Here is a 27,813-nt window from a genome sequence, read left to right as displayed (position 1 = left end):
AAGAGTATAGAGCACATTAATTAACTAATGTACAGTAACGTATGGACAGTGGCACAAAAAAAATGGGAAGATGTGTGGAGCATAATAAGGAAAATAGGGGGGATCTAGTGATAAGTGTAGAAATTACATACAAAAAGCCCTTCTCAGAGTAACAGGTCCCGTGCGACATGGCTTGTGCTAGGTGTATGTACCTTAGCAGGGGAGTTTCTAGAGAGGAGGGGGCCCGTGTGCAGTCTCCGACACAGGCCCCCTCCTCTCTGTCCGACGACCGGCAGTGCACTGAGCTGTGCGCGGCCAGAGCCATAGTTATAGACTCTAGGCACTAGAGTGCACCCAGAGTCTATAGAGTATGCACAGGTCACCAGGAAAATAGCCATGGCGGCCATTTTCCCTTTACTGCGCATACGACTGGAAAATGGCCGCGGCGGCCATTTTCCAGTTATTTTTGCAGCGCCGGACCACCACGACAATGTGGACTCCGGAGAGGTAAGTAATACTATGGGTGCAGGGTGTTCGGTGCAGGGCCCCCCTGGACCCAGGGGCACGTATGCCCCGCATATCCTGCACCCATTATAGATACGCCCCTGTATCTTAGTCGCAACGTGATGCAACACTCGCTTTACGAGACTGCACGGATTTATTTCATATGTGACACTTGTATATCTGTGGGTGAATGAGTCAGAATCTGTATATGAAGTGCTACGATGCAGCGGCCACAGCTTTTTTCAGATTCAGACTCAGAATGCTGTGTGTAACTGTGACAGTCTTGTCGCTTGTGAGTAACGCTAATACCAGTTTCTTTATTCATTATATTACATTTGGAGCAGCATGGTTGGTGTAGTGATTAGCATTTCTGCCTCACAGCCCTGGTTCAATTTTGCATTCGATTTTATATTCGATTTAGCTCACCTGAAATTGAATCAAATCGATTGTGAGATTTTGACAGGGATTTCTACATTTACTAAAATTCGATTTTGGAAGCCTTTTCTAAATCGAATACGATGTGGTTCGATTTTGAAAAGTGATTTCTTGTTCTATATTGTATGTCTGTAAACCTGGTGCTGGTTGTTCTTTAGGGGGAGGGCCCCACGTAAATTTTTTTATTTTTTTTAACACTTTACAAGCTTTTTACTCACAGATGCATGCACAGAGGGCATGATTCAGAGCCGGACGCTATTTGCGGACGGTCGTTTCCAAAAAGGGGCCGGCTATTTAAATTGAGCGCTCGCTCTTTGCGGTTTGTTGACGCCTCTATGTCTGAGCGAGCAAATGAAAAATGCGCTCGCTATTTTGTAAAGACGCCCCTTTGCCGTTCGCATCACACGTCATCTCCGGTATTTATTAGATTAATCGGGAACATCGAAAGGCATCTGAACTGCTCGCAGTGCTTGTGGTAGGTTTTTCTTACCACTATCACTGTGAGCAGTTCTGGCTAAATGACAACCAAGTGACGTGGTCGATGATGCTCCTTTACTAATTATGCACTCCCATTAAACGCCCTTTTGACCGTTAGGCACGCCTGCGTTCGGATCTCCACTCCCCCGTTTTCAAGCACCTTCCCGTTACCACCCACAAACGGTACATTCTGTCAATCAAATTAGCAGCCCCTCGCTGTTCTGCAAGCGCACGATTTCCAACCGCAATGACTGGTTTGCGCACGCGTATTACGACCCATACACATGCGCAGTTGTGCGAACATCGCTCAGAGCGAACGAGCGGCCGCTTACGAGCGGCTCTGAATCAAGCCCAGATTTCACTGATCTGTGCATGCATCTGTGTAATTCATACCTGCTAAAATCGCCAGCATGAAGCGGGTCTATTATTTTGGGGATTGGAAGTCTGATATGAAGTTCGATTTGGTGTTCCTTTTCAAATCGAATTTTAGTAAATGTGGAATTTGTATGTTGGTCTATGTAAAAGTACTGATGTTTTGTTCGATTTTCAGTGTGATTTGAGTGTGATTCGGTTTTATGTTCGATTTGACATTCGGTTTTGCCTATGGTAATTCTCCAAAGGCAAAATCAAATGCAGATCGAACATTAGTAAATATACCATGAGAATTCCTGACCAAGGTACTATGGACCTCATTCAGAGCCGGTCGCACAGAGCGTGCGGTCGGTCTGAATGAGGGGAGGACCTCTTGAATTTTCAAGACGTCTTCCTTTGCGGTGGTAAGGCTGTGGGTTAACACCCACAGCCTTACGACCGCCTATGGTGATGGTCGCGATGGTCAAGACCATCGCGACCATCGGGGCTTACGACGAGACCCTAGGGTAGGGTCTCCCTTGTCGTAAGTCCCGGAGAGCTTTCGGCTCTGTCTGAGCCGGAAGCTCTCCACTGACATCACTAGTGATGTCAGTGGGGCCACCCCCAAATGGTAGGCGTTCCCATGGGAACGTCCCCTTTTGGGCTGCCAACCCCCCGGCCCGCCTTCCAAACGGGGCAAGCTGTCAATCAACATCGACAGCTCGCCCCCTTTGGATCGAGACCCGCTACGACCGGCGCTGTCGGTCGTAGCGGGTCTCACGCATGCGCACGACGGCGCCGTCGTGCGCATGCTCTGTGGGGGGCCATCGATCCGGTCTGAGTGCATCGGCGTTAACGACCGGGTCTGGATGACCCCCTATTTGTGTGGAGTTTGTATGATATCTGTTTGAGTGGGTTTTATTACACACTATACAAAAAACATATGTACTGGTGTGGTAATTGATGAATCCTTCTATTCGTAATGTGCAATATGACAGGGAATATAGGGCTTGATTCAGACACGCTCGCGAGCGCTGAGTGCTCGCAAGCGGCTCGATGTTGGCCCAGTGCGCATGCGCATGATGGAGCCGGCTCCGTCGTGCGCATGTGCGAGACCCAGATAGCGACGGGCAAGCCGTTGCTCCGGGTCTCATACCAAAGGGGGCGTGCCCAGATGGTGAGTGACAGCACGCCCCCTTTGGTGGGCATGCCGGGGGCGTGCCCAGATGGCTGGGGACTGCCCAGACGGAGGCGTTCCCATGGGAACGCCTACCATCTGGGGCCAGCCCCACTGACCTCACAAGTGATGTCAGTGGGAGTGGCTGATAGAGCCGAAAGCACTCCAGGGCTTGTGGCAACGAGACCCTACCACAAGGGTCTCGTCGCAAGCCCGATGGTCGCGATGGTCTTGACTATCGCGACCATCTTCCTGGCCGCTCGCTATAGCTGTTGGTGGTCAACAACAGCTATACGAGCGGCCAGGAGGCTGCTCTAAAAATTAAGAAGGCCGGCCCTGATTCAGAGCGAGCACTCTGTCAGAGCGTCCGGCTTTGAATCAGGGCCATAGATTGTAAGGGCAGGGACTGAAGTGAATGACTGAAATATCCTCTGTATTTAGATAACTGTTAATAAATGTCATGATTCCATTCTATTTACATTACTTCATCAAACATAAGGAAATGGTATTACTTAGTTACTCATAGAGACAGTTTATTTTTATTTATGGAGCACAGGTAATTTACATTTTGACATTACTTGGTAATTACCAATATGTACTAGCATTCTCTGGAAGCCAATAAAATTGTGCAAAAAATAAATATAAAAACATATTTAAACTATTTTTCATGTTACTATTATCCGAACACTCACAGCCTAGGGGTGTTGAGATTAGGGTTAGGGCTATCAACATGGGGCTGGTTTCTCCTTAGAGGGGGTTATCATTTTTTTGGGGGGGGGGCAAACCAGATCCAATGAGGGAATACATCACTATACTGACCGCCTAAACCTAGTTGGCATTATGTCAGGGGGACCCACGCTGTTTGTCTCACTGTTATAGTGCCATCAGATTAGTGCCAGTTGCAGGGACATGCGCTCAGGGTAGGTCCCCTGTCATACTCCTGAGATTTGATATAAAATTATTATAATATTACAAAGAAGATATTTCTAACTTATAAAAATCTTCTTTGTTTATTGTAATCATTTTTATAATTATCAGTTAACAGTTCAGCCTCGCTTCTGTATAGTCAGTCACAGCTTGCAGAGCTAGGAGTGGGGCCACACCATGGGCAGTAAGCTACACAGAAAGAGAGCTAAAAGAGACATGTCTCTGAGTATGGGGGGTGTGCCGTAAACACTGATGGACACCTTGGATGTGTCATTTAACCAGAAAGTCCACTGCAATGTGAGGACACAGTGATGCAGGTAGGAGAATCAATGGACACAGAAGCTTAGTGTAGTGAGGGGAGAGTTACAGTGAGTAGGGGGTGAGACAGGCTTCCGGCACTCAGACCCATCTCCATGTGTGTCTCCCCAGCCATTGACCTCAGAGCATGTCACTGGCCAGTTGTGGTTTCCACTAGCAGTCTAGGCTGACAGTGCTTGTGCTGGTTTAAATTTGGGGTGGGGAGACACACTTTTTAAAGGGTCCACGCAACACAGCTGCAGATTAAGCCATCTTGCTGACCAGAGGCACTTCTACTGTTTGGCGACTTCTCCTGGCACATTTGTAACAACTTTACAAACCGCTAGCTACCAAATCTGGCAACGTTCAACATTAGAAAAATTAGGACGGCAACATGCAACAAGGTGAATTTCATTATTGTTAGTTTCTCTCGCTTTTGTACTTTATAACGTCCAGCGATTTGCAACTTGACTAATACATTCCCTCCATTGTCTATTAACATTTACAGATTCCAGATATAAGTAGATATAGGGAAAGTGTTAATGTACTGTATATACTCCACCAAAAGATCTGCTCAAGATTCATTGAGCAGGACATCAATTACTTGGTTTCCATGTATGCCTGGACCGGTCACTGCAGCATCTAGGCAATGTGCTTATCCGGCTGACTTCAGCTGAGTGTGTGTTTATTACACTGGGTATCCAAGGTGCATAAGCCTGAAATTGCTACTTTTACTTGTCTGAGAGTGAATTTATGGCATGTGTTATGGTTAATGATGTGAACTTAAACACAACTATCGTTCATTTTATAAATAGGAAATACATATTAGTAAGCACTGACCTTCATTTAGTTACTTAAAAAGTTACACAATATTACAAGTTACAACAATATTATCTTTTAATTTCAATTATGCATCTAATCCTTCCAATAACACAGGTGGCAATGCAATCCCGTTTTGTTCCAATTTTCTACTATCTCCTTCTCCAGAAATTAGTAATGACCTTTGTCACACTTGAAAGAATTCCATTAGTTTGACTATGTTTAATGAAAACATAATATAAAGAAGCAGAACACTCCAAAGTATTTAATATAACATATCCATCTCTTTCCAAAAACAAAACACATGTTAAAAGTTGTAGGAGTTTCATTTCATTGAGCTCCACTTCTCAGCCAGTGGGCAGGCAAGTTGCCCCAGGGATACGTTCGGCATCCCGGCGGTCGGGGTGCCGACGCTTACATTACTGGCACCAGAATCCCTGTGCCGGTCATAAGGTAAGTAGCGGGGTTGGGGGGAGGGTTAGGTTAAGGGGTTAGAGTTAGGCACTAGGGGGAGGGTTAGGCACTAAGGGGGAAGGGTTAGGTTGAGGTTAGGTTTAGGCAGTAGGGGGGATGTTAGGATCAGGCACCAGGGAGGGAAGGTTAGGATTAGGGTAGGGAGGATTAAGCATACAGACCAACAAGTGTTGGTATGCTAACCCTGTCGGGATTCCAAGCGCCGGCATTCCATACCCAACCCGTTGCCCCAAATATAGGATGAGAAAATAAATAGGCTATGACCGGTGAATGAGATCCCTCTGAAATTAGTAAGATCTCTGCATATGCTCACATCTGAATAACCTGAAGTTCTGCCTACATGCCCACAACACGCCCTCAGAACACTTATTCTACGCGTCACAACGGAATGCAATTCTGCTTATATGCACACACCGCAGTCGCTAATATCAGCGGTGCTATTTAAATGCGTGCATTAACATTGTGTATGCAACCTGACATAAAAACGCCCACTTGTCTTTACTCACACCTGTAGACTCGGGCAACACAACGCAACATCGGTAACATCGGACCCATATGCACAGTTAAGGAAGCCCAGACCTCACTCAGAGATTGCTAACTTCTGCGCACGCTATAAGACATCAGGAGGTGTCTGGTATCGCAATGGCTAAATTATGCCTGCCCTTGCAACGGCATTGAAACACACTGGAATGGCTGCGTTCGTATGGCCACCCCCCGTCACCACCCACAAATGGCACTTCCTGTCAATCACTCTGTCATAAGTCTGCGTAGCCTCTGCGTATGCAGTTATGATCACAGCATCTGGCTTGTGCACCCGCACTGCCATGCATACGCATGTGCAGTGCGAATTAATCAACCGATTGCGTGCGTATTAGTAACTGCGTTCCTTGCTGAATCAGGCCATGAGTTACCTGCAGTTGCTAAAAGTTGCATACAGTATGCGCGGCTATGGGGCAAGTGCAGTGTGAAAACTCGCAAGAGCCATACATTCCAGCCATTGTACAAATCTGGATCGGATGAAGAATGCACTGCTCCACAGAAGTGCAACTAAGAATAGGACGAGACCCCATCTGAGTCAGCAAAAACCTGTTGCAAACCCCATATCTTTTTGCAGAGTAGAAATATTAACAGCTATTTATACAGCACATACATATTCCACCATGCTTTACAATATGAGATATGGTAAGAACTTACCCTTGTTATCTCTATTTCTACGAAGTCCATAGGGTTCCACAGGACACCTTGGGGTATAGGTGTGACGTCAGTCGCAGGGCACCAAAGAGTTAAGCTTTCAGCCTCCCAGGATGCACTAGGTCCCCCTCCTATACCCCGCCCCCGGGCCAAGGCACCTCAGTTAGTTACCAAGCCATAGGCCGGAGGAGGAGAAGGAAGAGAGAGAACAAAGATCTGGACACATACAAGAATCACATTCTCACCAGAGGGAGACGGAAAACCGGTGACCAGAGCAAAGCCCATCTGCAGCACAGGTGCGACAGGGCGGGAGTCCTGTGGAACCCTATGGACTTCGTAGAAATAGAGATAACAAGGGTAAGTTCTTACCATATCTCATATTTTCTACTTCAGGGTCCATAGGGTATCCACAGGATACCTTGGGGATGTCCCAAAGCAGTATCCTTTAAGGGTGGGGACGCTCCTGTGCAGAAAGGAGAATCCGCCGCCCGAAGGAAGCATCCTGAGAGGCGAAGGTGTCAAACCTGTAATACCTCACGAAGGTATGGACAGAAGACCACATAGCAGCCTTGCAGATCTGAACTGCCGAGGCACCACGTCGAGCTGCCCACGAAGGACCCACAGACCTAGTGGAATGAGCCTTCAGAGAAGGAGGGACCGGTAGGCCTTCATGAAGATAAGCTTCAGAAATAGCCATACGGATCCAGGCTGCCAAAGTTTGCTTTGAAGCAGGCCAACCCTTTTTACGGAAGCCAAAGAGGACAAACAAAGCGTCCGACTTCCTAAACGAAGAAGTGCGGTCAACATAAGTCCTTAAGGCCCGCACAACATCCAAAGAGGCCTCACCCACGGAAAGACCCGGTGAGTTAAAGGCCGGAACAACTATTTCCTCGTTAATATGAAACTGGGAAATAACTTTGGGAAGAAACTCGGGCCGAGTGCGGAGCACTGCCCTGTTCCCATAAAAAACCAAGAAAGGGGGTCTACAAGAAAGAGCCCCTAACTCAGAAACACGTCTGGCCGAAGCAATGGCCAGAAGGAAAACAGTCTTAGCTGTTAGCCATTTAAGATCCACTGAGCCCAGTGGTTCAAACGGCGGTCCTTGGAGAGCCCTCAGGACCACAGCCAAATCCCAAGGCGCCACAGGTGGAACAAAGGGCGGCTGAATGCGGAGAACACCCTGCATAAAGGTGCGCACATCCGGGATTGTAGCAATCCTACGGTGAAACCAGACAGATAGGGCCGAAACCTGTACCTTCAAAGAAGCAAGGCGAAGCCCATGATCTAGTCCCGCTTGCAGGAAGGCGAGAATCCGAGACAGACGAAACTCCCGCGGTGCATAACCTCTCGGTCGACACCACTGGAAGAACGTATGCCACACGCGATGGTATATCCTCGCGGAAGACGGTTTCCGAGCTCGTAACATGGTACGCACCACAGAGCTGGAAAACCCCCGGGACCTCAGCATGGCCGTCTCAACAGCCACGCCGTCAAAGACAGCCGAGTCAGGTCCGGGTGAAGGCAAGGACCCTGAGACAGAAGGTCCGGTCGTAGCGGCAACCGCAGAGGAATGTCCACGGACAGACCCTGAAGGTCTGAGAACCAGTGCCGTCTGGGCCACGCGGGAGCTATCAACAGGAGCGTCCCTCCTTCCTGTTTGAATTTCCGGATTACCCGTGGAAGAAGGGAGACCGGAGGGAACAGGTATGCGAACCGGAACGTCCACCGGACGGACAGAGCATCCACCAGAGACGCCCCTTCGTCTCTTGTGCGAGACCCGTACACCGGCAACTTGTTGTTGTGCCGGGACGCCATGAGGTCGATTTCTGGAAGACCCCACCTGTCCACCAGTAGTTGAAAAACGTCCGGGTGCAGGGACCATTCCCCCGGATGAACGTCCTGGCGACTTAGAAAGTCCGCCTCCCAATTGAGCACTCCCGGGATGAAGACCGCTGATATGGCCGGAAGATTGCGCTCCGCCCAAACCAGGATCCGAGAGACCTCTACGAGAGCCGCCCGACTGCGAGTTCCTCCTTGCCTGTTTATGTAGGCCACGGTGGTAGCGTTGTCCGACTGGACCTGCACCGGGCGACCCTGGAGAAACCGCTGTGCCTGCTGGAGAGCATTGAAGACCGCACGGAGTTCCAAGATATTTATTGGAAGCTCCGCTTCTGTCGGCGTCCACCTGCCCCGGAACAAGTGTGGACCCGAAACTGCTCCCCAGCCCCGAAGACTGGCGTCCGTTGTCAACAGGACCCAATTTGGAACCCAGAACGGACGTCCCTTGTTGAGGTGGGTCGTCTGTAACCACCACGTAAGGGACAGGCGAACCTCCTGGGTGAGCACAATCGTCTGGGACTTCAGAGACTGAGTCAGCCCGTTCCACTTGGACAGGATCAGGTGCTGCAGAGGTCTGGAGTGAAACTGGGCGTATTCCACCATGTCGAACACCGACACCATGGAGCCAAGTAACCTCATCGCCGAGTGTAAGGACACCCGGCGGCTGTGCAGACAACTGCGCACCCTTGACTGTAAAGCAGAGATCTTGTCCTCCGTCACGAAGATCCTTTGCTGTCCCGAGTCCAATAAGGCTCCAAGATGCAGAATCCTCCGAGACGGGATTAGAGTGGACTTCTGCCAGTTGATTAGCCAGCCGTGCCGTTGCAGCAGTGCAATGGTCAGGTCCAAGTGGCGTAACAGGAGCTCTGGAGATCCTGCCACCAATAACAGGTCGTCCAAATACGGCAACATGCGGACTCCCTGCAGCCGCAGAGAAGCCGCCATGACCGCCATCACCTTGGTGAAAACACGTGGTGCTGTTGCCAGGCCAAAAGGTAACGCCCGAAACTGGAAGTGGTCGCTGCTGATTGCAAACCTGAGGAACTGTTGATGGCGCCAAAGAATAGGGACATGCAGGTAAGCGTCCTGTATGTCCAATGACACCAAGTAGTCCCCAGGTTCCAGCGCCAGAATGATGGACCGTAGGGTCTCCATCCGAAACTTCGGGACCCGCAAAGACTTGTTGAGTGCTTTGAGGTTGAGTATCGGACGATATGACCCATTGGGTTTCTGTACCAAAAATAGATTTGAATAGAAACCCTGGCCCCTCTGGGAGAATGGAACCGCCACTATAACTCCAGCCTGGAGCATAGTGTGCAATACCTTCCGCAGCTCCGTAGCCTTGTTCCGGTCTGATGGGAGACCCGTGGTGAAGAAGCGAGCCGGGGGTCTGTGCCGGAAGGAGAGGGCGTATCCGTGGGAAACCACCTCCAGAACCCAAGTGTCTGTCGTAGTGGTCGACCAACACTGGGCGAACTGTAGCAGGCGGCCTCCCACCCTGGGATCCCCCAAAGGGAGGCCCGGACCGTCAGGCCGCAGGCTTGTCATCTGGCTTGGGGGCCGGACGTCTGGTACTCCATGCCTGCTTCCGGGGCTTGACCGATTTCTTAGGGCCAGCCTGTCGAGGAAACGACTGTGGTTTGGGCCTGCCCTGGGCCCTAGATGACCGAAAGGACGATGGTCCCGAACCAGAAGGAGCAGCGGCTGACGGGAGACAGGCAGATTTGGCTGCCGCCAGCGTGGCCACAATCTTATCCAGATCCGGACCGAAGAGAACTTCTCCGGTAAACGGCAACGCTTCCAGACCTTTCTTGGAATCTGCGTCCGCCTTCCAGGATCGCAGCCACAAGGTGCGACGAGCAGCTACCGCTGCTGAAGAAATTCTAGACACCAGAGTACTAATGTCTAGAGCCGCCTCGTTGATGTAGGTGGCCGAATCACGGAGATTGCCAATCAACTCCGCCTGATCGGCCGGACAGTCGGATTCAAAAGAAGCCTCTAATGAATCCGCCCAGCGCTCCATCGCTCTGGCAACCCAGCAAATGGCCATAGCCGGCCGTGCTGCCCCCCCTGCAAGGGAATAAGCGGACTTCAGGCAGATTTCTACCTTGCGGTCCGTAGCATCCTTAAGGGAGGACATGGATGGCATCGGCAATGTGGCACTACGGACAAGACGGGTCACGTGAGAATCCACCTGTGGAGGGGATTCCCACTTAGCAAAATAATTATCCGCGAACGGATAAGCCACCGCCAGGCGTCTCTGCGGCTGGTATCTTTTGCCAGGTTGTTTCCACGCCTCCTCTAAATGGTCCACCAACTGACCCGAAAGAGGAAAGACTGTGGCATCGCCCTTCACATCTTTGAAAAAGGCATACTTAGATTTAGCCGCTGGGGGAACTTCGTCCTCAATCACCAAGGCTGTGCGGACCGCCCGAATAAGTCCAGGAATATATACTTTGGACTTAGCATCAGCGTCCTTAGTATGGAGAGGTTCCTGATCGTAAGGATCTAGAATCTCCCCATCATCAGACGTCCCTTCGTCATCCTCATAAGGAGCGGACAGAGACGCCACCGGCCTTTTATGAGACTGCATCACAGACTCCCCTTGCAACACATCCGACAAGTGCTGTACAGAACTTGTCAGGGAGTTAACCCACGCTGGCTCCTGAGAACCCGGGAGCGGGGAAATAGGGAGACTGTGGGGTACCACCAATTGTCGTGGGAACCCCTGCATGGGTGACGACACCACAGACTGCTGGGACAAACCCATCGGAGTAAACACGGGCTGCGGAGCTAACTGGCCCACTAAAGCTGTTAACGCCTGAGCGAAACAAGCCCAGGGCGGCTCCTGTACCGGTGCTGTAACCGTAATAGGCCGCGCCATGGACAAACACTGCCGGCAAAGGCCCTCCGCGCTACCCTCCCCCTCCGCTAACGGTACTTTGCACGTGGTACACTGTAGCCGGAGGGGAAAATCACTTTCAGACATGATGGCACCACGTATGTGACCTCTCTCACCAATTAAGTATTAAATAGGCGAGAGACCACCCTGCAGCACCGCACCGCAAGGGCTTTAGCAGAAAGAACAGGGACAGTAATAAAGCTGACAGTTTAGAGAAGAAAAGATTACAGGCAGCAGCGCTAGCACAGTCACATACAATGCAGAAAAATAACAATTCCTGCACTAACAGCGCTGATCACTCAACTACACAGACACAGGGCCTGGTAGGACACAGCGCTGCATACACAGACCTGACCACAGCGGAGGAGAGGTATGCGGGGGGACCCAGACCACGATGCTTCCGTCCAGCGCTTCCAGCAGCGTTCACCATGCGTTCTGGAGAAGATGGCCGCCGAGGAGCAGAGAGGAGGCTGGCCTGGGGGAGGAGCGCTGCCACAGGACCAGTCGGCAGCATGCAGAGAGGGCTGTGTGCAGCGGGGGAGGCGCCGGCTGTGAGACAGGGAAGGCGCGCTCCCCTGGCATGCATTTAACCCCTGGGACGCCGCAGCGCTACCGCTCTGCTGCGGTCCGCTGTCCCAGGGGGTAGTGGAAGCGCAGGTTGGTCGCCTGGCTCCACGCTGCAGCCAGTCCCCAGGGAGCCCCCTGCCTGGGGACTTAGGACCATGTGATCAGCGGGGACCCACCGCGGGACCCCGCTGCTTACCTCTGTCCCCCTTGAATCCGGCCATGGTCCGGAGCATCTGGGGTCACCGCTAGCTGTGACCCCAGATGCCCACCAGCATCCCCGGATCAGTACCGGCGTTCTGGTACCGGCGGGGTGTAGGGAAGACAGCATGGACGTCAGGACTGACTGTCCATGCTGTTCATCCAGATGTGCAGCCACAGCTGCATGAAGAATAAGCTTCAGGGGCTCTTCTAGCCCCCACTCCAACAGGTGCACCCGACTCCGGCCGGGCACCAAACTAAACTGAGGTGCCTTGGCCCGGGGGCGGGGTATAGGAGGGGGACCTAGTGCATCCTGGGAGGCTGAAAGCTTAACTCTTTGGTGCCCTGCGACTGACGTCACACCTATACCCCAAGGTGTCCTGTGGATACCCTATGGACCCTGAAGTAGAAAAAGACTATTTAAACATTCACATCAATCCCTGCTCCAGTGGCAGCCAACTGACTTAGTTTTATTTATTTTTTTTGAGTGTAGGAGAAAAGAAAACCCATGTAATGCAAACATGCTGTAAACTTTCATGCTCTATATAGATAGTAACCTGGTCGTAATCAAACTTATGACCCCAGTGCTGAGAAACAATAATGCTATCCACTGTGCCAATGTGTTACCCTGGAAAGTAACGCCCCCAAAAATACACCCTCTCCTACTCTTGTATCTCATTTCAATAATCCTACTTGCTCAGGTCCAGTGGTAATCACTCTGGCCAATTCTACCCATTGGCATCTACAAACTTTTGGTTCTTCTGTAACAGCATGATATAGCTACAGTATGTAAACCTATACACTTCTGATCCAGGAAATGAACCCAGTTGCCATCTATCGGATAGTGAGGGACCTGGGAAATTGATTTGGCAGCTGCTCAGCTTTGCGTCCCCTGGATCAACAAAGCTGTAATACAGAAAAGGTTGGGCCTGATTCATTTGCCTTGGTTTTCAACCTCCATAACTAAGGAACTATGAAAACCTACTGTATATGTTTAACAGAGATGTTCTACTTGAGTCGATGCATGATACAGTATTTTATTTGGACTCTGCAGGGGAAAGCATGTGATGTGACAACTCGAAGGCACACAAAAGTTTATTCTATGTAGATACCTATCCTGCTTCTGTCTCCCACTCCTCCTCTTTGCCAATACACAAAACAATAAATCTCTATTGAGCATATATATCTACACTAAAAACCACTTTGCTACTTGTGCATGATATGGCATGAATATTTGAAATCAATACAGAAGGTGAAATGCCCAGAGCAGTCCAATTAGAATATTGATCATGTGTCCACCATACAACAGTTAAATGTCATGTAATGACTTGCCAGCCGAATATTGAAAAAACGCTGTACCTATCCGTTGTACAGGTCAGGTAATATAGCGTTGCGGTGAGCAAAATAAGATGCCAATTTCTCCAGTGAAATAGGTTAATGCTATAGCAAGTATGGCTAGGCACAAACAATCATACCGTCTCTCTTGGCTCCTGCTGGGCTGATATGTTATCCTCAGCTGTCCTTAATACAGATCAAGCGGTGCAGCGCCGCTGTATTTATTAGGAGCTGGTTTCTCCAGTTAAAGTGAGTGGGTGTTGAAGCAGGGGTATTTGGAATCAGTAGTCCCTCAATCTCCCGTCATCTCTGTTCACTTGACAGTACCACCCAGCTAAAATAAGAATGCTGATGCCTCTCTGCAGTGATGCCACGGAGAACAAATAGCGGCTGCAAACAAACCAGCTGGCGGTTCCACTGGAGATTGTCCACAAGTAGGAAATGCTGTGTAGTAAGGGGGAATCTACTGACACGTTTCGCCCCTTTCAATGGGGGCTTTTTCAAAGAAATGAAATGTATGCCTATAAGCTTTTTGCTATAAATAAAGTCAGACTGAGGTGTGGTCCCCAGATCTGACTGAGCAGACTTGAACCACGTGTTGTGTCTATCTCTTCTCTCTGGCCGGCTGTACGAACCAGAGACAGACTTTCCTAAACCTTGGTACTCGGTTGTACCCGGACAGTTGCACAAACTTTGAGGAATCCGATAGACCAGCCTACCGGATTTGCCTATTTCCCCAGTAAAGTGGTGAATCGCTTAATTGTGGCCCCTCACCTTGCTGCACAATGTCACAAATAATGGGATTGTACAGTGGGGGGCTGGGCCACAAAGACACAATTGATGGTGCCGTACAGTGCCCCACTCCACGCACCTCAGAGCAGAATCATACCCCAGGACCTCCCTGAGGACAACATTCATATGTTGGCAAGTACAGTATGCTCCATTATAAAAACAACAAATATGTAGCTAGTCTACGGCTCCTCCCAGCATTCTGTTTCCAGCATCACAGTAGTCTAAAGCATCACAGTAGTCTAAAGCATCACAGTAGTCTAAAGTTGTTGTGAATACCACAGCAGGACCTGAAAAGTAAACACACAATTTTCTTGGTGGATATTGCCTTTAATAAATTATAATATGCACATAAATATTTAAAAAGATTTTGCTGGATATTTAAAAATAATAAACTGACTACAAATTGTAGCAATAACTAGGTTACATTTGCATAGTACTCTTGCATGATGGCAGATATGATGTGTTGGGATGCCGTGTGACAAGTATACTGTCATAGAAAGTAATTAAAGTAAACATACAGCTAAAGTTTCATTCACCAGGAAAACGACATGCTAAATATTAATGTAATAAATCTTTGCAAACAACATTATACATGTATCTTCACAAAACACCTTACTAGTATTTCAACAATAAATCATATTAGCTCTCACTAGCCACACAAGTAATTATCCTGGTGTGGCAGATAATGGAAACACAGGGAGTATCTGTAACCATGTTTACATCTTAGCTGTTCCTTCATGAACTGCTGTGAAGAATGAACTGCATCGCTGTACACTTATTGCCTGTTGCATCATATGCCAGTGACATATGAAACAGCTCTGCAGAAAGTGCCCATGGCGACTCAATGTAGGCACCATGGCGACTCAATGTAGGCACTCACTGAAAATAAAGACAAATGCAGAAGTATTATATTCCAAGTAGAAGACAGCACTTATGAATTTGGAATAAACATATGAGTTTATTGCATTATTTTATGCAAAAGCAACATTTCTGAGACAAGTGTGCTCCTATTTTATATATGTGTAACATCCTACAAGCCAGAGCTGGCTATATTTGGTAGAAGTACCTGCACCGGTGTGACTAGGGGGGTGAGGGCCACACCGGGTGACACCATCCGAGGGAGTGATACTGAGAAGAACTAAAAGGTGATGGATGGAGTGCGCAGCTTTGTCGCAATTGGTGATGTAGGCAAACCATCAGGTTTTCATGCAACACTGAATCAGGCTCTAAGGGCCTGATTCAGCATTGAACGCAGTTGCTCATACGACGATTAATTTGCACTGCACATGCATCGCAGTGCCTGCGCAAACTAGATGCTGCGATCGGTACTGCAATCGCAGAAGATACGAAGACCCATGGCAGAGTGATTGACAGGAAGTGCCGTTTGTGGGTGGTAACGAGGAGGGGAGTGTTCGGGCAAACGCAGGCGTGCCAGTGCGTTTCAACACCGTTGCATGGGTGTGCATAAATTAGCCACTGCGATACCAAATGCAGGACTCATAGCGTGCGTGAAGTAAGCAATTCCTGAGTGAGGTCTGACCTGCCTTACCTGTGCATATGGGTCCGATGCGTCGTTATGTTAGGCTGCGATCGCAATGTAGATGCAAACATTTATATATCACCGCTGATATTAGCAACTGCGTTGCGTATAAGCAGAATAGTGATCCATGCTGAATCAAGCCCTAAGTACTGTATTTTGGAATGGAATGGGTATGTAATGCCGGGTGTCGGGATGCCTCCTGTCACAATGCCGACAGCGGCATCCCGATGGTTGATATCCCAACAGGGGTCGGGTAAGTATACTTACCCTCCCCCCTTCTACCCATCCCTTCTTGTAGCCTAACCCTAAAAAAACTCTGCATGACCTTTGCCAAGTGGCAGCTTGAAATATGCATAGAGGGAACCTTAAAACAGGTTCTACAAAGTCATGCCTGGTATAATTTTGTTACCACCCTTTTCATCAATTACATCTTTTATATTTTTCTCCTAAAACCCTCATTAATGTATTATATGAATATTTAAAGTAAGTGAATAATGAGACTTGCGTATTCAATTTTATCATAAGGATTTGCATGAATAAAAGTGCACTTTCCACCATTTAATTCATCTGGACAATGCAAAAGACAATGGGGGAGATGTGCTTAGCATTGGAGAGACATAAAGTGAAGAGAGATAAAGTTCCAAACAATCAGCTCCTGTCACTTTATAGGCTGTCTTTGAAAAATGACAGTTATGAGCTGATTGGTTAGTACTTTATCTCTATCCAATGCTTAGTACATCTACCCAATAATGTGTAATGCTTTGTGTGATCGCTATAAAGTAAATCTTGCTGGAGGAAACAGGCTGTGCAGACACCTGCAGCCCCGCAGCAAAATATGCACTCCCTACATTTTTTAGGGGGCAGGGCCAAGATTGTGCAGAAAGGGCACTGTGGAATATACCTTCCTAGGCTGGTCCTATTATGTACTACCTGGAAAGAGGTAAAAGAAAGGTTCTCCACTCAGGCTGTTTAAGAGAGGAGAGGGCCCATGTGCAGCCTCCGTGTGAGACCCCTCCTCTCTGGCAGCGCAGTAGACTCTGGCTTTGTGCCAGAGTCTACTGTGCATGCTCAGGTCCCCAGGAACATGGCACCCGTTCTATTTCCCTGGAGACTTCTCTACTGTGCATGCTCAGGTCCCCAGGAACATGGCACCCGTGCTATTTTCCTGTAGACTTCTCTACTGTGCATGCTCAGGTCCCCAGGAACATGGCACCCGTGCTATTTTCCTGGAGACTTCTCAACTGTGCATGCTCAGGTCCCCAGGAACATGGCACCCGTGCTATGTTCCTGGAGACTTCTCTACTGTGCATGCTCAGGTCCCCAGGAACATGGCACCCGTGCTATGTTCCTGGAGACTTCTCTACTGTGCATGCACAAATCACCGTGATTTCAGTCTGCAGCACCAGCCAACGCGGGATTCCGGAGAGGTAAGTATAATAATTATATGGGTGCAGGGTGTGCAGTACAGCCTGGACCTGTGTGCACAGTACACCCTGCACCCATTATGTCTCTCCTCCTCTTCAGTTGTTTCTCCTACGAGAGAACGAGGCCACATAACCCTTTCACTCTGCTCTTCCTGGTGCCTCTGTGTACAGTATGCATTGTTAATATACTGTGGGGTTCCAGAACATAACACACAAAAGTAAGGGTGAAGTTTGTCCCGATCTTGACTTTCTACGCTCATGTTCTAAGTAATTAGTTATGTGACTTACCTTTGCCATCTGTCCTGCAGGTCAGGTTTTCTGCTTGTCTTGTTTCAGTACATATGCACGGATATCGCCATGTTGGAGCATGTCAGCTGCTTGCATTCCTCCAGTCAGAGTGCTCCTTGCCTCAGCTGACACTGGCAACCAGTCAGAGACCTGCAATTTCTATGTAAGCAAGTAAGCAATCTCTTCACTGGGGGATATCCTGCTTTCCAAAAGGGGATATGTTCAGAATCCCAACAGCAGAGATTCCAGCATTCAGAATGCTGATGGCGGAATCCCGACACTTATCAGAATACTGGCGCTGGCATCTCAACCACCGGGATCCCGTAGGTAAGTTGTGGGGTTATGGTTAGGGTTAGGCACTAAGGGAGGGCAGGTTAGGTTTAGAGTGCGGGAAGGGGGGGGGGTAGGTTTAGGTACTAGGGGAGGGAGGGTTAGGGGTTATGTTAGGGTTACTTACCTAGAGCCGTCGGGATTGTAACCTGGTCGGGATGCCGACTTCGGGATTCTGACCGCCAGTATCCCGAGCGACGATATCTAGGACCCATCCCTTTCCAAGCTCTTGCTTGCAGCAAGCTATTCAGAAATCCCTTGCTCCTGAGTGTTGTTCTTTAGCTACCTGGTTACCACAGAATCCTGCTTAGCGGAGTTCCTCTTATGTTAAACTTGCGGATTACTGTGTTCAGGCCCCCATACATCAGTAATTGATTGCACAAAATTGTGCTATTTGCAATCGATCATGTTTAAAAATCTTTCCCTTTTTCAATCGATTGCAGATTGCAGAATTGCCACAATCGATTGAAAAAGGGAAAGATTTTTATACACAATCAATTGCAAATTGCACAATTGCTGCAATCAATTGCTGATGTATGGGGGCCTTTCCTCCTAGCTTCAGCTACAGTGATTGCATACAGACTTCAGCTATTGATCTCTGTTTACAATAACCTGATGAGCTTTCTATTACCCCTTTTACACCGGAGCTAAAACCCGGGTTATTGCAGGGTTAACCCGGGCAGCTCCCTGGTGTAAAAGGGGAGAGGGTTGGATCGCCGGGTTGAGTGACCCGGCAATCCAACCCAGGTAAATAGCAGGGTTTAACATGGGCTTAGCCCGTGAAACCCTGCTGTGAGAACAGCGCACTCCGGGTCACGATGACCTGGAGTGCGCTGCAAGCCGGCCGATTGGTCCAGCTTCAGTGGCGCTTGGAGAAGACGTCATCTCCAAGCGTCCACTTTCACGCCGGGAAAGCCGGGTCTATGCAGACCCGACTCCGGTGTGAGCGGCGCCAACTCGGAAATATCCCGAGTCGGCACCGGCTAAATTCCGGGTCTGATCCGGATATAAACTCTGTCCCAACTCTGGGTCAGACCCGGAATATTGGTGGAAAAGGGGTATAAGTTTTCAATACCTACAGCCAGGGGCACATCTACCGCTTGGCCTTGATGGCACTCGCCAGGAGTGTCAGCTGAGGGGGTGAATAGGCCCTTGACTATGACATCAAAATGCCTTACCGCAATTAACTGAGACATGATTGCTTGGGGGATAAAAGGAGGCAACTGGTCAGCAGCCAGTCACTTTGAGAAAGTCCCACCCAAGGGACAAAAATTTGTGTTAGTGCCTCCACCCCCCAAGTAATTTCAAATGATTGCCTACAGACTGAGGGCCTGATTCAGACCCGCTCGCAAGCGCTATGCGCTCGCATGCGGGTCCATGGTCAACCAGTGCGCATGCGCACGACGGAGCAGGCTCTGTTGTGCGCATGCGAGAGACCCGGATAGCGACCGGCAAACTGCCGCTCTGGGTCTCGTACCAGAGGGGGCGTGCTGTCGATGTTGAGAGAACGCCTACCGTCTGGGACTGGCCCCACTGACATCACAAGTGATGTCAGTGGGAGTGCTTTCGGCTCTGTTAGAGCCGAAAGCACTCTTGGGCTTGCGGCAACGAGCCCCTACCACAAGGGTCTCATCGCAAGCCCGATGGTCGCGATGGTCTTGACCATCACGACCATCTTCCTGGCCGCTCGCTATAGCTGTGGGTGGTCACCCACAGCTATGCGAGCGGCCAGGAGGCCGCTCTTTAAAAAAAGGCCAGCCCTGATTCAGAGCAAGCGCTCTGTCAGAGCGCCCGGCTCTGAATCAGGCCCTGTCCCTGATTGCTAAACCTTTCTCCAGGCTAATTATCTTCATAAGGATCCATTTGTGTCACCAGCCTGCAGCATCTTGATTTCAGTATTTATCACAGTCCTTCTCGCAATGCTGCTGCAGAGCATTTCCCCTGCAAGTTACATTTCATCATTGAGTTCTCTACTTCTATTTCCAGTCATTGTATCAGTGTCCAACACTACAGACTCCTTCCACCTGTATCCTGTAAACTCCTTAGTATTTTCCTTACTCTGCTATATCCAGTCTGTGTAAAGTCTGAAGGCGGGTATCCACTACCCGATTAAACAGAGCGATTGAATGATAACGACATCGTTATGGTTCAATCGCTTGTTAATCGGGCACAAATCGGGCAGCTTAATGTCAAAAACGACCAGCAATGCGTGCTCCCGCTGGTCGTTTTTGACATCTATCATCGCCTGAACATACTGGTCAATCTGCCAATAATTACATATTTGCTATGTTCGGGGATGAGGGAAGGTGCCTACAGTGAACGACTGATTGAAGCACAGACTGTGAAACGACAATGTTGTAATCATTAAATTGTTTCACAGTCTGCTAGTGGATACGCACCTTAACACAGTTCTTACTGTGTCCTGTAATACCTGAGCTTTACAGAGCTTCACTCTGTATCTAGCATACTACTGTAGTACAATTACCATTTTGCTGCACTCCTAACTCCTGTTCTATTCCTGTCAGTTACAGTCCGGATCAAGAGGCATTGACAGTCCCAGCCTTACTTTAGTTCCATTCCAGGTGGTTCTAGTCCAGTTCAAGAAGCATTGCCAGTCCCAGTCTGTTTCAGACTCAATTTCAGTTTGTTCCAGTCCAGGCAAAGTGCAAAGTCAGTTCCAGCCTGACTCCTTCTTCATTCCAGCTGGTCCCAGTCCGGTCCTAGGGCCTGATTCAGACCCACTCGCGAGCGGCTGTCCGCTCGCAAGTGGGTCGATGTTCTGCACTGAGCATGCGCACGATGGAGGGAGCTCCGTCGTGCGCATGCGCCAGATGCGACGAGCGAAGGATTTTCCTTCGCTCGTAGTGTCTCTTCAAAGGGGGCGTGCTGTCGATGTTGACTGACAGCACGCCCCCTTTGGTGGGCGTGCCGGGGGCGTGCCTCCCTGACGGGGGCGTTCCCACGGGAACGCCTCCCGTCAGAAGCCGGCCCACTGACATCACTAGTGATGTCAGTGGGAGTGATTTTGGCTCTGATAGAGCCAAAATCACTCCGAGCCTTGTGGTTGAAAAACTCAACCACAGGCTTTTGTACGCAGTTTCGATGGTCGCGATGGTCAAGACCATCGCGGCCATCAAACTGCACGCTCGTATAGCCTGTGGGTGGTGACCCACAGCTATACGAGCGTCCAGGAGGACGCTCCATTTTCATGGAGGGCGGCCCTCATTCAGAGCGTGCGCTCTGCTCAGAGCGTACGGCTCTGAATGAGGGCCCTAGTGCTTAGTCTGTACCAGCCTGATTTTAGCTACAAGTGTCTCCAAACTGTTTGCTATACATGACTTGTTTTAAGTCCTGTTTAACATCATGCCTGCATTTGTTCTTGCTATATGTATTTTACATGTTGAGATTTTTTATTAAAATTGTACATCACTATGTACATTTTTTTCTTATTCTGATCTTTTTACATGGAAAACATCTATGAGGAGAAACTATCTGGAAATTGAGGGTCTCATTCAGACCCGCTCGCGAGTGCAGGACGCTCGCAAGCGGGTCGATGTTACCCCAATGCGCATGTGCACGACATAGGGATCTCCGTCGTGCGCATGCGCGAGACCCGGACAGCGACAGCCAAGCTGTCGCTCCGGGTCCCGCACCAAAGGGGGCCTGCTGTCGATGGTGACTGACAGCACGCCCCCTTTGGTGGGCGTGCCGGGGGCGTGGCTGCCAGACGGAGGCGTTCCCATGGGAACGCCTACCGTCTGGGTCCGGCCCCACTGACATCACTAGTGATGTCAGTGGGAGTGATTTTGGCTCTGATAGAGCCAAAATCACTCCAGGGCTTGCGGCCACGAAACCCTACCGCAGGGTCTCGTCGCAAGCCCGACCATCATCATGGACGCTCGCATAAGCTGTGGGTGGTAACCCACAGCTATGCGAGCGTCCAAAAGGCAGCTCCACATTTAAATAGGACGGCCCTGATTCAGAGCGAGCGCTCTGGTCAAAGCGTCCGGCTCTGAATCAGGGCCTGAGATCCATATGGTGGAAAAATACTGAATTAGAAACCTGATGGTGAAAAATATTGTCTTTATAGTAGCGCTGGGAGGGCTGTGTCTATTTCTTTCTTTCTGTACATGAAAGGATATTAAAAGATCACTAACCCATCACCTAGTAGCTCGGCAGAGAAGATCATCATACTAACAAATAAAATATTTGCACAAAAGCTCTAGTTAGTTTGATTTCCCCAACAGTAGTTCTGCTGCCTTTACAGCTATAGCAGTTAACAGAAGCATTTGATAATGGCGTAAGGACATTACTGTAAGGATAGGATATAAAACTAAATATTATGCAAACATTGCTGTTTTGAAGTTGATGAGTTTTTTATGGTGAGGGGGTCAACGGTTTCCCAACATTGTTGGTTCACAGTTTTCTGCCACCTCCAGCGTTCTGAATGGCGCTGGCCTCTCGGAAGAGACAGTGACAGCCGTAATCAAACATTGATACTTCATAAACATCAATGTTTTGCTGACAATAGGCCTGATTCAGAGTTGTACGCTAATGCTGCCACTGCTGCTGGGATGCGAAAATATGCAACCGTGGCAGCTGCCATGTATTGAGACGCCCACAAACCACACATCTGCGTTAATGTTGCAGCATCTGTGTACAAAGACGCAGCATAGGTGGCAGATCATGTGATTGTTGCAGTCCTGATTGGGTCTATGGTCTCGCGGAATGGCTGTGGGAATTAAGACGCTGGAGCCATATTCCTTGCATACGGGATCACAGTCGCAGGGTGAAACGGTCTTGACACGCCTGCTTCTGTAACAACCTGCAACCAATCAGATCATTAGTTTGTTCAAAGTAGAAGAGAATTATGTTGTTATTTTAGGATGCAGTGACCTATCTACCTATTTGATTACTGATTCAGTGCCGCACGCAAACAACACACAATGCGGATGTTCACGTAGTTGATCGATTTTTACAACTGCATACGCGTTAACATTCCTAAATACACCTACGGCGCATGCGTTATATAGAGTGTATGCACAAAGAGCTGTTGAGATCGAGACAAACAATATCATAATTGTGGAAAAGAGATGGAAGCCCCGGGGCGGTTATTGGGAGGGGACTAGAAATGGGTGCAAAAATGGTCTACTCAGTGGGGGTATTATGAGAGTGCCGCAGGCTTGTCATTGAAGCCGAAGGCATAGGAGGCTATAGTCAGGTGAAGAAACTGCACTTGCCATAGGGTTGGTGCAAGTTTCAATGGTACGACTGATGGTGATGTATAAGGATGCCTCCATCGGTATTACCGTGTCTCCAGTCGCTGAAAGTGGGTGCCTCAGTCCTGGCACATTTGGACACATGGATGGACACAAAGATTGGAGTTTGTATTGGCATTTGCATAAAGTTGCAGATGGGCGACTGCTAATAGACGTTGCTGTATGCGCTTCTGCGTCAGACTCAGAGTCAGGCCCAATGTTTGTAATAGGGGCAGTTTTCGTGATGTGTGTAGGGGAATGGAGATAAGCAGGAAGTCACAGACTGAGAGTTAGGCAATGGAAGGAGCAGGACACAGGGGTGTCCAACAGTTGCACTAACTGTTGGACACCCCTGCTCCTTCCATTGCCTAACTATCAGTCTGTGACTTCCTTTAAAACACAGGTGCTGACACAGACACACCTACAACATGCCCGCATCTGGTAGCCATTCCCCCAGTCACCACTCGGAAATGCCCAGCGAAATTGCATAGATCTCAATTCCGATCTGTGTCTCTGTATGATAACCAACAGGACATGTGCAGAGGGAAACCATTGGCCACTTACCCCTGATAGCATCCCTGTGTCCACCTCTGAATCACTGAATAACCCCCAACTGCATGTATGTTAGATGATTTACACTTTCAGTCACAGTATCATGGCCCTGCTGTACTGAGCATACAATAAGGATATCAGGCAAATGTGCTAGAAAATATTGGAAAACTCTGTAAAGAGCAAGTAAAGCTGCTATTTGAAAAGAATATATACCAATGATTGTTTATTACGGAGATAAGTGTTCCCACCTGTACTTAATTAAATATGACCACCACCTAAAGGATTTAATTCCACTGCAACAGGTTGCCATGTTAAGAGGGAAGTGCTTCTCTCTAATACGCTTTTTACACTGAGCGTATAACCAGGGCTATTGCCAGGGTAAACCGGCACGACCAGAGTCCCGGCTCAGTGTGAAAGGGTCTACCTGGGTCGTGCATCCCAGGTCATACTAAAAGTAGCAGAAAGCCAGCTAACCAGAGCTTGAAAGATGATGTCATCTCCAATCGCCGGCTAAGGGGCAACCTGGCATTAACCCTGGTCCAGCCTGCGGTGTGAACAATGGACCTCATTCAGAAGCGGTCGTTAGATGCAAGCGGTCGCTCTGAATGAGTGCGGCCGCTTGCATCTTGTAGTGCCGCCTCTTGGTCTTTCGCTAAGCTGTGGGTTACACAGCTCTAGCGACCAACCAAGCTGATGGTCACGATGTTCAAGACCATCGCGACTACCGGGGCTTGCGACGAGACCCTAAGGTTGGGTCTCGGCACTTGCAAGCCCCAGGGAGCTTCCTGCTCTGATGTCAGTGGGGCCGCCCCCAAACGGCAAGCGTTCCTTCGGGAACGCCTCCGTTTGGCCGGCCACGCCCCCTGCCAGTCTCCCAAACGGGGCGAGCTGTCACTCACCATCGACAGCTCGCCCCCTTTGGCGCGAGACCCCTAGCAACGGAGCGCCCGTCACTAGATGGGTCTCGCGCATGCGCACTTCGGAGCCGGCTCCGACGTGCGCATGCCCAGTGGGGGAACACCGACCCGGTTGCAAGCGCTCAGCGCTTGCGACCGGGTCTGAATGACCCCCACTGTTTCAAACAGTTGTGACACGGCTTGAAACCATGTTCACCCGGGTTTTAATTGTGTAAGGGGTATAACTAAAGATGCAGTGTTTGAGTGACAGCTTTCCAGAGTTTATGTGAGAAATACACTGTGAGGATTGGAAGATTCACACAAAAAGGCAGGACCAGTGATGTCACATTAGTTCAGGTGACTGCATTCTCATCTTATTGAGCTGAATGAAATCATCTCAGGAAACAGCTTCAGGTGTCTGTAATGGAGGGGGAAGGAACAATTAACTATTTAACAGAGTTGCAGTCAGAAAACAGGTGAACACTGAACAATGTAGTATACCTCCCCATTATTTGTATCTAAAGTCATATGTGTATATGTATGTCATTCAGTCATTTGTATTTGTACTGTCGCTTTCAGAAAGAGCAGACATAGTAAGCTCGGCCAGCCGTCCTCTAGGTACTATGCACGGATTAATGGAATTACTGCTAAATTGTATACTCAGCACTAATCTCCACCTTGGTTACACAATGTGTGAAGAGCTTTAGTTTGAGGCAGTTTGGTGCTATATATTTTTCATTTTACAACATTGTACAAACATGCAATTATCAAATGATCCCTAAAGAGGATTGATTGTGACTTCACATACAGCTCCGCCCCCTTACAATACTGTATCATTAATTGTTGCAAGTACATTGAGTCTTTAGTGGGTTTGTACTAAGGGCCTGATTCAGATCCGGATGCTAAGAAGCGTTCGCTCGTAGCTGCCGATGGTTCGCATTGTGCGGGTGCGTATGCATCGCAGTGCACATGCGTGAACCTCTGCGAAAGATCGGGAAGTGTTTGCTCGCCCACCATAGACAACCCAGCTGAATGAGTGACAGGTCAAGCCGTTTATGGGTTGTAACAGGGGCAGGACACTAGAAACGGGGAAGTGGAGGTGTGAACACAGGCGTGTCTGAGCATCTTAATGCCATTTCAGAGGCATGCATAATTAACAGGCAGCATTATAGTACGCGTCACCTGACTGGTTTATACACTGAAGTGCTCGTAGTGCTTGCGGTAGGGTAAAGTCAACCTCAAGTGCTGCGTTCGCTTTCTGATGGTACCTGATGCACCGATGGTTGCATACAGTTCCTGGAGATGACGTGCGCAAGTGGGCGTCTTAAGACAAGCTGGTGGGTGTTTGCATACAAAGTGAATGCACGCCAAGACATAGTGGGCGTGCTTATGCCTTGCCGTGCGATCGCCTGCCTTGCTGGGTGTGTTCCGAATTTGCATAAGCTGAAAACAAGCGAACGCTTCTTAGCGTCCAGGTCTGAATCAGGCCCTAAGTCCTGGAAATTTTTTCTTACAACAAAAGTTACATGTTGGGGCATATTCAAATGCCCGCGAGATGTTTGCGGCAAAAATTACCACAACTATCATGACCAATTTTTAAATACTGTGGATATGCGCGCTATCCAATAAAAAAAAATGTTTGTTGTAATTTTTCCCGTAAAAGTCAACTACAAATTTTTTTAAAAACTTGGGGAACAGCGTGTACCCTAAAATAATTATCTAAATATTGGGAAACAATATATCAATATATATGTCTATTACTGTCCCAATTAATAATATTTTGTGCTTTTAAACTGCGGCAAATGCCTGATTTGTGCATTTTTTTAAAAAAAAACTTCTAAAACTATAAAAAGAAAACTTTTTTCATTTAAATGCAAACAAAATGAAAAAGTGAAAAAAAAAGTAGAAAAAAAATGTGATTTGGGGGTAAATTGAGGCCAATTTAATTTTTAATAAAAATAAAAAAAAGCAATTATTTTTAATTTAAATACTTTATTTAAATTTTGGGTGCATGAAAAATACTAAAAAGTTGATTTTGCAGCAATTTGTTTACCCCAATAATGACATGTAATATTGGCCCAATTAAGCTAATTGAAAACTTTCGACACGGGAAACCTGCGTCACAGGAAAAATAAAAATATGGCTCGCAAATTATGCTACTTTAAGTCCAAGTTCATGTATTGTGGAGTACCTACTTCTGCTTTATAAATACACATTCAGTACTGTACATACACCTGGACCGGTGTTCAAAATCCCTGGTACAACCCGGCATTTAAAAGTGAAAGGGGTATAAGAAGATACCAATAACACTAAGAGAATCTCAGAGCATCAACCCCTTTTGATTCAGAATATCGATATGGGATCTCCAATTGGCCATACCTACCTCTAAGTTTGTCCGTTGTCACAATACCTTCTGCAGGGAGAAGTCACTGACTGGGCAGGGCACTAAGCATGGTGTTTCAGTTTTGCAAACTATGAGCATTTAAATCACAGTTAAAGAAATCACATTTGGAAATTGTTAAATTGCACTGTAGACTGTGTATGTAATTGCGAATAAACTCTCTGGGGACTTTTCCTGATTTCTCCAACCTACATTACCTCACCAACAAGTGTATAATCAATTTCTTCAGTTTAGACACTTTAAAAAAATCTCTTTATTTAAGGTATTTAGGGGCAGAATCAGGAGTGACATCAAAGAGATTTAGTACAAGTTATACTATAACAAGAAGCCAATAGTACATTACAGAGCAACACAGAATGGAGTAGCAGCAGAATATCAGATATGCATAAAGTTGTAGCTGAAGAAAGCTATACCATATAACACAAAAATTACAATTAAGTCTAAATGGTGTTAGTATGGGTTTTAGGGCTTGCTGGCAGCAAATTGTACTAATAGAATTATAAGGAATTGCTTGTGGGGAAGATAGGGAGTGAAGGGTAGTGTGGAAGAGGGGCTGGGAGAGGTGAAGTAGTACTGGAGGGGTGAGATAGGAGGGCCTGGAATTAGGGTGTTGTTGAAAGTATACTAAAGAATTCTAGATTTTGCTGAACTTTTTTAGTGTGTTGTTCTGTAGGCTTGAATATATTACATACTCTAAACAAACCAAATATGACCTGTGGCATTTTCTTCCAGTTATATGAAATTTAAGTTTGACTGCACAGCACATGTGCATGATTCATTTGACAGTATGTAAAACATTGGGAAGGGTGAGAGAGAGGTTTAGCCTTGTGACACTGGTGATTAGGGAAGTCATGTCATGC

General features: G+C 48.2%; 1 protein-coding gene across 1 annotated transcript in view; it reads right to left on the bottom strand.

The window, feature by feature from the left end:
* The window catches only part of SUSD2 (sushi domain containing 2), a 289,389-nt gene that overhangs the window by 240,425 nt on the left and 21,151 nt on the right, over positions 1–27,813 (bottom strand). The window lies entirely within an intron of this gene.

This window comes from Taudactylus pleione, unplaced genomic scaffold (genome assembly GCF_031769625.1).
Source record: "Taudactylus pleione unplaced genomic scaffold, aTauple2 ptg000479l, whole genome shotgun sequence".
Taxonomy (NCBI): Eukaryota; Metazoa; Chordata; class Amphibia; order Anura; family Myobatrachidae; genus Taudactylus; species Taudactylus pleione.
This window is presented reverse-complemented; position numbering and strand designations above follow the sequence as displayed.